The following is a 10,910-nucleotide window of genomic DNA, read 5'->3' as shown; positions in this document are numbered from 1 at the left end:
ATTGTTTGCTTGTTTGTTTGTTTGCGTTAGAGTACCCGGAGTGCGCCGCTTGCTACTTCGAATCTCGAGGTTTCGCGGATCATCAGCAAGGCAAGTAACACTTTGGTCATACCTCTTACTACCCAGTTTTACTGCATTAGATCAATCCTCAAACATTGCATGAACAGGATCTAATTAAATTGTGGGTTGGGAAGTAGATGAGGTAGTACCTATTACCTGTTATATATCAAACCCTTGGGAGTTACTTCTACGTTTGCTTATATTGCCATGCTATGCTAGTAGACGTGGATTGGGTGAGTGTATCCATGAAAGATGTGAGATTGTTAATTAATGGTTTATTTAAGGTGGCAACTTTAATACACATCTGGGTGGGTTGAGGCACCTGGGTATTCCAGCCTGTTTTTCTTTATGGACCGCCACCCAGGCTCAAAGGGATCATGAGACTATTCATGCTAGAAACTTCTGTGTGGAGCCACAAGCTACTATGGGCTCTAGCATAGTTGATTAAGTCGTGCGAACTCTTACAGTGGTAGACTAGCGGATGTAGGGGAAAGTAGGTGTAACGGTCTACCCGATCGTAAGGTGCAAGCGCTTCAGAAAGACTATGTCTCGGTCATCCGTTTCTCAAACACCATGTAGTGCGAGAATGCCAACGAAGGAGATCGAGTCTTGTGGGGAAAAGTGCGCAAACCTCTACAGAGTGTATAAACTAATCATGATTAGCTGTGTCCCCGGTTATGGACGTCTTGAGTATCTAGTACCTGGATTATCATGTGAATCTCATCATGAGACTTTAATTAATTTTGTTGGGTTTTAATGATGATGTTTAATTGGGATTGAGAGGGTGTCTACGCTCTCAATGTTTAACAACCACCATGATAGTTAAAGAAAATTTATTCCTTTGCAGTAGGGAAAAATTTACTTTGCGCAAAACTGTAAGCCTAGAGCTTTCCACCAGCCAAATATGCATGTAGTGATAGCATTATTCTGTTCTTGCTCCATTGTGTTACTTTGCCAGCATATTCCATGTGCTGACCTGTTTTTGGGCTGCAACATTCATGTTGCAGACTTTTCAGACGACGAGTAAGGTGCCTTTAGGTCGTGGTTCTATACTTAGTGATGTCGTTGGAGTTGATGGACTCACTTATCTTCCAATCCTTCCGCTGTTATCATAATTAGATGGCCTTAAGCCATATTATTTGTAGTAAGTTCTGTTTTGAGACACTCGTTGTCATAAGTGTGTGATTGGTACTCTGTTATAAATCCTTCAAGTACTGTGCATGTCAGCATTACTGATCCAGGGATGACACTGAAGCACAGAGATCATACTGTTTGAGGTCTAGTCGCTACAAGATGGTATCAGAGCACATGCTGACTGTAGGACACGACCACTAAGCTAAAGCCCTAGATCACTACTCACTCTTCTCATTTCTGACTCCTCATCTTTTCTACTCTTTTAGGATGGCGGATGCAAGGAACAAGTTCACGCGACCGGATGAAGATACACCCTTTGGACGCCACCTAAAGGAAGTCACTAAGTATATGAACATCGGAGTACCAAGCTTCACCGGGACCTACAACGCCACTTTACCCGAGGTAGAGCGCTGGATGATTCAAGTTCAATTTCCAGGAAGGACGTTCGCACCAGTCATCGAGCCCATAGAGTTTTCCTTTGATGCACCAACCTGGAGTCTAGGAAAGAGCATGGCAGCCCACATCACCATGGGACGTATTGGAGAAGTTTACCGCAATAATCTCAAGGATACTATCTACCAGATTTGTGGGCGCCGAGATGAGCATTGGGAAATGATCAGCACCAAGAAGGATAGATCAATCGTAGCATTTATCTAGGAGTTAAACCAGCACATTCAACGTCAGGAGAACCAGATGTGCGCAGGCATGATAGATCCGAAGAAGGCCATGACAAGAATCACGGATCTAGAGGAAGAACTCAAGGCTACACGTGAAGATTATGAGGAGGAAATAGTCGTACTAGTGGAGAAGAATGACGACCTGATTAAGAAGATCGGAATATTCATGGGAGACCCCACACAAGTAGAAGAAGACGAAGAAACCAAGGAGATTGGCCCGGAAGACTACATCATCATCGACGACACTGACTCTGACTTGAGCGATGATGACTATGAAGACGAAGCTGGAGCAGATATCATGGAGTCTGCAATCGAGGAATATTTCTAGTAGACCACCACATCAGTAGCAGTATTCCACCATGTAAACAGAGTAGTCCAAGCACTTTTGCGATAGTAGACCGATTGTATGACTTAATTGATTGATTGAGTGAAATGTTTGTGTTTGTCTCATGTGCATATGGATAGTGTTTTCTCATTAGACCTCATTCTATTCTAATCTCTCCCCTCTAAACCCATCAGATGCCTCCGAGACATGACAATGGATTTTCCTTCCCACCAGAGCTCACTCAGTTGATCCAGCAGCAAAATGCGTTGATGCAGTTGCTAGTCCAGAATCAGAATCGGGGGAACAACAACAACCCACCACCACCACCACCTGTTGATCACTTAACCCATTTCCTTAGACTGAATTGCCGGTGTTCTCCAGTAGCACCGAGCCTATAGTAGCAGATGATTGGGTCCGCAAGATTGGAAAGGAGTTAACCACTACAGGATGTACTGACGCTGAGAAGGTGCATTTTGCCGCACATCAGTTGGATGGACCAGCAGCATCATGGTGGGAGAATTACACTGTCACCTACCCTATAGCCACGGTGACATGGGACAAATTTCAGCAGGCTTTTCGTATTGCCCATGTTTCAGCAGGAGCGATGGCCATGAAGAAGTGTGAGTTTCGCAACTTGCGCCAAGGAGGACGGACAGTTGGCCAATACATGGATGACTTTAGTAAGTTAGCACGTTATGCCCCGGATGACGTTGCTACGGATGCGGCTAAGCAGGAGAAGTTTCTGGAATGACTGAATGATGAGTTGAGTATGCAGTTGATGATAGCAACTTTCAACAACTACCAGGAGTTGGTAGATCATGCTCTTATGATTAAAGGGAAGCAGCAACAGATTGAGAACCGCAAGAGGAAGTATGGACAAGGGAAATACAATTCAGGAGCTCAGCAGAAGCCATGTTTTACCCCGAAAATAGGAGGACATTTTCAGCATACCCATGGAGGAGGGAGTTCGCATAATCATAATGGCCCCAAGAACGATAATGGGAATGGGGGGAGCAACGGTCAGAACCGTGCCAACCCATCAACCCTATCCAAGAGAGACCTGAGTCAAGTCACTTGTTATAAGTGTCAGAAGACCGGACATTATGCCAATGAATGTCCTGAAGCCCAGAATGGGAATGGTAATGGAAGCTCTAGGAAGAAGCCGAACCCTTTCAACAGCGGACAGGTGAACCATGTGAACGTGGAGGAGGTTGAAGCCCAGCCAGATGCAGTAATAGGTAAGTTTTTGGTTAAGTCATTTACTACAATCGTTCTTTTTGATACTGGTGCATCACATTCATAAATATCAAGGGGATTCGTGGATAAGTATAAACTACCCACCAAGGTTCTTAGAACACCTATGTTAGTAAGCTCACCAGGAGCGGAGTATATGGCCAGTAAAGGATGTTTTCAAGTGCCATTGAGTATAGGTAGGCATGTGTTTCCCTCGGATTTAATCATTTTGGAATCGCAAGGTTTGGATGTAATTCTGGGTATGGATTGGCTATCGATGTATGGAGGAAACATCGATTGCGCTAGTAAGTCGATTTTGCTTACCACCCCAGAAGGAAGAAGGATCAAGTATGTGTCACGGCATGAGCCGAAGAGGACACAAGTAAATTCCCTATCAGGAGTTGTACAGGAGGAAGTACCAGTGGTAAAGGATTTTCCGGATGTATTTCCAGAAGAATTGCCCAACATGCAACCAGATAGAGACATTGAGTTTTTGATTGAGCTTTTGCCAGGCACAAGACCAATATCTAAGAGATCGTATAGAATTCCTGCAAAGGATTTGGAGGAGATTAAGAAGCAGATTAAGGAGTTACTGGATAAGGGATATATTCACCCAAGTTCGTCACCTTGGGGATCACCAGTACTTCTAGTGAAAAAGAAGGATGTATCATTAAGGATGGTTGTTGATTATCGAGGATTGAATGAAGTGACGATCAAAAATAAGTACCCACTGCCGATGATCAATGATTTGTTTGACCAATTGCAAGGAGCTAAGGTATTTTCCAAGATCGATTTGTGATCAGGATACCACCAGTTGAAGATTTGAGAGCAAGACATACCTAAGACAGCTTTTGCCACAAGGTATGGGCTGTATGAGTATACTGTTATGTCATTTGGTCTGACTAACGCACCTGCTTATTTTATGAACATGATGAACAAAGTGTTTATGGAGTTTTTGGATAAGTTCGTCGTAGTATTCATTGATGACATTCTAGTTTACTCGAAGAATGAAGAAGAACATAAAGAACATTTGCGTTTGGTACTTGGTAAGCTCAGAGAACATCAGTTATACGCCAAGTTCAGCAAATGTGAGTTTTGGTTGAAGGAAGTTGGATTCCTCGGACATGTTATATCAGGAGAAGTAATAGCAGTAGATCCCACAAAAGTTGTCACAGTGACAAATTGGGAAGCTCCAACAACAGTTGGAGAGATCAGGAGTTTTCTTGGACTCGCAGGATACTACCGGAGATTCATTGAAAATTTGTCGAAGATTGCAAAACCTATGACGGAGTTGTTGAAGAAGGATACCAAGTTCAATTGGACTGAGGAATGTGAGGCCAGTTTCCAGGAGTTGAAGAAACGTTTGGTTACCTCGCCAGTGTTGATTTTGCCAGATCAGTGCAAGGATTATGAGGTGTATTGTGCCGCTTCACGTCGAGGACTTGGAGCAGTGCTTATGCAGGAGGGAAAAGTTGTTTCGTATGCTTCACGACAGCTTAAGACCCATGAGTTGAATTATGCTACACATGATTTGGAGTTAGCAGTCGTAGTGCACGCATTGAAGATGTGGAGACATTTTCTCATCGGAAACCATTGTGAAGTGTACACGGATCACAAGAGTTTGAAGTACATCTTCACGCAAAAGGAGTTGAATCTCAGGCAAAGAAGATGGTTGGAGCTCATCAAGGATTATGATATGAGATTACATTATCATCCCGGAAAGGCTAAAGTAGTAGCCGATGCGTTGAGCCGCAAGAGCCATGTCAACACCCTAATGACCGGGGAGTTACCAAAGGAGTTAGCCGAGGATCTTCGTGAGCTATGTTTGGAGATAGTTCCGAGAGGCTATGTAGCAGCATTGGAGATTCAGTCTACTCTGATGGATAAGATCAGAGAAGCTCAAAAGACCGACAAGGAGATTGCCTCTATTAAAGAGAAAATGAGCAAGGGAAAATCTAAAGGATTTCGTGAGGATGAACACGATACCTTATGGTTTGAGGACCGTGTTTATGTACCCAATGACCCGAAGATCAGGAAGTTAATTTTGCAAGAGGCCCATGATTCGCCGTACTCAATTCACCCAGGAAATACCAAGATGTTTTTGGATTTGAAAGACACTTTTTGGTGGACCGGAATGAAGAAGGATATTGCAGAGTATGTAGCCGTTTGTGATGTATGTCAGAGAGTAAAGGCAGAGCATCAAAAGCCAGCAGGATTGCTACAACCATTGCCGATAACCGAACGGAAGTGGGATAAGCTAGGCATGGATTTTATCATGGGATTACCCAGGACCCGCTCAGGCTATGACTCGATATGGGTTGTAGTCGATCGCTTGACGAAGTTAGCTCATTTCATCCCAGTAAAGACCACTTACACCAGTGCTAAGTTGGCAAAGATATACATGACCAGGATCGTATGTCTGCATGGGGTTCCGGGGAGCATTGTATCAGATAGAGGAACCCAGTTTACCTCAAAGTTCTGGAATAAGTTGCACGAAACTTTGGGTACCAGGCTAGAGTTCAGTACAGCTTTTCATCCGCAGACCGATGGACAGACCGAGAGAGTCAATCAGATTTTGGAGGATATGCTGAGAGCTTGTGCGCTAGATTATGGATCTAGTTGGGATGACAACTTGCCATATGCAGAGTTCTCTTACAACAATAGTTATCAATCCAGTTTGAAGATGGCCCCTTTTGAAGCCTTGTACGGAAGAAGGTGCAGGACACCATTGTTGTGGGATGAAGTTGGAGACCGTGAGTTGTTTGGACCAGATTTGATTAAGGAGTCTAAACAGAAAGTGAAGTTGATTCGCGATAGACTCAAGGTAGCCCAGTCCAGGCAGAAGAGCTATGCAGATTCTAAACGCAAGGAGATAGTTCACGAAGTCGGAGACAGAGTTTATCTTCGTGTATCCCCGCTTCGAGGATTTAAGTGCTTTGGAGTTAAGGGAAAATTAGCGCCATGTTTTGTGGGACCCTACAAAGTTTTGGAGCGTATGGGAGAAGTTGCTTACAAGTTGGAGTTGCCCGCGGGATTGTCAGGAGTTCACAATGTGTTCCACGTTTCCCAGTTGAAAAAGTGACATGCAGAGATGGCTGATACACCACTAAGAGATATAGTGCCGCTGGAAGCGATTCATTTGGATAGTGTCGGGGAAAATGATCCACGAACATCTATGGGGCTGGCGGACCGAGCCCCTTTCGGTTCGGCGGGGGGCGGAGATCACACGAAGAGCAGATCGAGGCGAAGCACATGAGCAGTTTACCCAGCTTCGGAGCTCTCCGGAGAGATAACACTCCTACTGCTGCTTGTTTGATTATCTTGTGTTCTTGCTCCAGAGAGAGAGCATAGTGTTTTTCTAGGTTCCGAACCAGTCGAACCCCCCCCCCTACGTTGCGCATGGGCCTCCTTTTATACGCTAAAGGAGTCACCGACAGGTGGCAACGCAGAGAAGGGTACAAATGTAAAAAGTGAGGTGGTTGGTACAGTTACTTGTACAGTGCACCCTACCTAACCCTGACGGCAGGGGACAAGGGCATTAAATGCCCGTCTGAGTCGCCCAAACAGTGCAGAAAAGGACCGTTAGGGGCGCCACCGTTCGCCACGATGGCGATCTTGTCAGCTTCGCATGCCACTGCGCACCGCTGGCTGCACAGCCTCCCGCCACGCGCGCCTGGAGAGGCCCCCAGAGCGACACGTTGGTGGATGCGCTGGAGCGTGGGCACAGAGTGGCCGCCTGCCGCGGCAAGCGCCTTGCCGCTGCTGTTATCTTGTCGGGTCCGGAAGCTTGTCGCTCACCGGGCCTCGAGGTACCTTGGTTGGTCTTCCCGGCAAGCTCCTCTTGCCGGGGCCTTGTTGCCTTGCCAGAGCGCATGGCGCGTCGCGGCAAGTTCCTTGGAGTGCCTTGGTTGGCCTTCCCGGCAAGCTCCTCTTGCCGGGGCCTTGTCTCCTGAGCTTAAATACTTTGTTCTTGAATGGCTCCAAGGGAACCACGGAGGATCTTGGCGTTCGCCCGGCAAGCCTTGCCGCGGGGTGCTGCAACTGCCCGTGCACAAGTTCGGGGTACTAGGGTACCCCTATTCTAGTACACCGACAGGAGCCCCCGGGCCTGGGCCAGACACGGTGCCGAGCGCTGTTGGGCCAGGCCCAAGACAGGGCACGGGCACACGCGGACTGGGCCACGCCGAATCTCGCTCCGTATCCACCGCGCTCTCCCCTAACAGCACGCATTGAATGCGGCGTCGTGGGAGAGATCGTGGGTGGTTCTTTATTCGGAAGGGCGAAACATCCGCCCCGTCCCTCTTTATAAGCAGAGGAAACAGGGGCAGTTCGTTCCCCCTCGCTGGTTGCTACTACTCCATCTTCATGAACCTCCGTCGCTCCCCCCCTTCTTCTCGAAGCCGAAAGAGCAGCGCTCCGCCCCCCATTGCCACCAGCATCACCAACGCCGTCGACCTCCCCCACCACCTCCGCCATGGCTCTAGAAGCCGACAAGGGAAAGGGCGTGAAGTCGGCCGAGGCGCAGCGGCTCGCGGCGCTGCGGAAGGAGCGGGCGATTTTCTCCCCCCAGCTCGGCGCGAAGGAGCTGAGGGAGTACTTCTACCTCTTTTGGGCAACGGAGACGCGGGCGCATCCGCGCACGAGGGTACTCCCGGCCGCTGCTTTGGAACTGGCTCCAAACGGGTACCCATTCTTCGCGTTGTTCTTCTATTGCGGGCTCTGCCCGCCCTTCTCTTGGATTTTTGATTGATTTTTCTCCCTTCTTCGTTCTTCAGACCCATCTGCTGCTGAGCCAATGAAGATAGAGGGCGCCGGCGAGGAAGGCGCGCATGGCAGCACTGACGACGCCGACGCCAACGAAGAAGGGGCCGATGCTGATGAGACCGCCGGCGAGGAGGCCGCCAAGGCTGCCGCCGCAGAAGCTGGCAAGGGGTCGGGCGACCGCACTGGCGACCCTGAGGCCGCAGGAGCGCCAGGCGCTGCGCCGACCGCCGAGCCCTCTGCCGCTGCTGTGGAGCCGGGCTCCGAGGAGCCCCAGCCCGGCGCCTACTTGAAGGCCAGCGACGATATCTTCATCAAGCTACCCTGGGCGTCGAGCTCCAGGGCGCCGGTCGAGGGGGAAACTTTCGATGAGGAGGTGCTCGCCTCCGCTAGACTATCGTTGGTCGACGCGCCCAGCAGCAGCAGTGGCGAGCCTGAGGAGGAGCAGCTGCTGCGGAAGCTGCGGTCACTCTACCGCGCACGGCAAGCCAAGCTGGCTTCCCGGGAAGCGCTTGTCGCGAAGGCGGGAGTTGATATGGAGAAGCGCGCGGAGGAGCTCCGGGGCCACAATCAAGAAGCTCTCCGGTCCCTGGCACAGGAGCGGGAGTGACTCGCCGAGGAGCGCACGGCCTTCCTTCTCGAGAAGGCCGAAGCTGAGGAGGAACAAAGGCTGGCCGCCGAGAAGCAGTCCGCGCGAGAAGGCGAATTGGTGCAGCGGAAGGCCAACCTCGACAGCTACGAGGAGGAGCTTGCCGAGCGCGAGCAAGCACTTGGCGGGGCGCTCAAGGAAGCAAAGGACGCTGCCGTAACCGCAGAGGCTGCCAAGAAAGAGCTGGAGGAGAAGGTGGCACAGCTGGAGGCCAACATCGGGAAGAGCGGCGAGGAGCTTGCCGTGCTCAAGCGTGAGCGTGAGAAGGATGCTGCCGCCCACGGTGAGCTGCAAGGTCTTCTCGCTGAGAGGGGCAAGGAGCTCAGCACCGCCAAGGATTCCAATGCAGACCTGGAGTTGAAGCTGGCCACGCTGACGCAGACGCTGGACGACGCCAAGGAGCGGGAGAAGACCTTGTCGGAGAAGGTCAAGGCGGACAAGGCGCTGCTGGAGAGCATCGCAGTTACCCAGAACTCATTGAGAGATACTGTGGAGCACTGGACCGAGGGTCTGGTGAATATTGCCGCAGTCATCAACGAGGAGCTGGCGCAGCTGGGGATGGAGGACTTTGGGTATCCCTCCGATGAGAATCTCCAACCCAGCGCCAAGATCAGCCTATTCTTCAAGGGCGTGGCGACGGCACTCCAGCGGCTCCAGGAGAGGATCCCAAAGCAGCTGGCCGACGAGTCGCGGAAAATCTGCGCCGGGGTTCTCCAGAAGGTGCTGATGAAGGTGGCCTTCCGCAATCCAGGCCTCAGCTTCACCAACGTCCTCAAGTCCTTGCCGCTAGACGCTGATCGGGAGGCAGTCAAGGCCCTTGTAACACCCATTGTGGACAAGGTGAGCGAGATCAAGAGGGTTGAGGGCGATCGCGTAGACTAGGCCGCCCATTTCTTCTTTTCCCTTGTCGCTGCTAATCATGTTATGAAAACAGTCTGTTAGAGCTGCGACAAGTTATCTTGTAATATAACTTTATTTCTGTTATCAATTGCTATGTTATTTCCTCTACTAGATTCCTTCCTTTGTATGTTTTTACCCTACGCTTCTAGGGAACTTGTCGGCGCAGGCACCCGAGCCGCGAGCGCTGAGTGCGGAACGTCAGCAGCCTGCTGGTGGCGCTGCTTCCGACAAGAAACCTTGTCGTGACTAGATGCAGCACACTTAAGTTGTTGAGCGGACTCGAAACAAAGTAAGGGAGCAACTAGCCACGAGTTGGTTCCTCCGCACACAGGTTTTCCATACAAAGCAGGGTCGTTCGAGGAAGATAACTCAAGAATTTAAAAATGGATTGCTCAAACTTTGGCAACTTAGCTTTTCTGTCGTTTGCTTCCCGGCAAGGCAAAACTTTGCTTGAACGACGCCTGGTCCATACCACAATCTTCTCCTTCCCCCCGGCAAACTTGTGTGCGAGGGAACCTTCTTTTCCTTTGTTGAAAAAAAGAAAGAAGAGAAAATAATGATATGGAGCCCTTCGGCTCGTTATTGCTTACCAGATGTAGGTGCTGCACAAAGTGTTAGATAACGCATGCAAGAAAGAAACTAATGCATGAAATGGACAAGTTGTGCGGAGCACATGGGGTTTTATTTATGCACGGGATCTGCGCCCGGCTTTGTACAAAGGATTACATGCAACAGCGGCAAGACTTGTACAAAAGGTGGTTGCCGGAACGGGTTCCGGCAACCGCGCCCTACGGGAAAAACTTACGAAGATGTTCTATGTTCTAGGAGTTGCTCACCGGAATGCCATCTTCGGTCTCAAGGCGGACAGCGCCGGGCCTAGTGATTCGTTTCACCCGATAAGGGCCTTCCCACTTCGGCGTCAACTTGTTGGAATTCTTGGCGGACTGAACGCGCCGAAGAACAAGGTCGCCTTCCTCGAAGCTTCTGGCCTTAACTTTGCGGCTATGGTAGCGGCACAAAGCTTGTTGGTATCGAGCAGCTCGTACAGCAGCCTGAAGACGATCTTCCTCAAGGAGCAGCGCGTCGTCTTGTCGCAGCTGTTCTTGCTCAAGCTCATCATAAGCGAGCACTCGAGGCGATCCGTACACGAGTTCCGTGGGGAGAACTGCCT

The sequence above is a fragment of the Triticum dicoccoides genome, chromosome 4A (genome assembly GCF_002162155.2).
Source record: "Triticum dicoccoides isolate Atlit2015 ecotype Zavitan chromosome 4A, WEW_v2.0, whole genome shotgun sequence".
NCBI classification, from domain to species: Eukaryota; Viridiplantae; Streptophyta; class Magnoliopsida; order Poales; family Poaceae; genus Triticum; species Triticum dicoccoides.
This window is presented reverse-complemented; position numbering follows the sequence as displayed.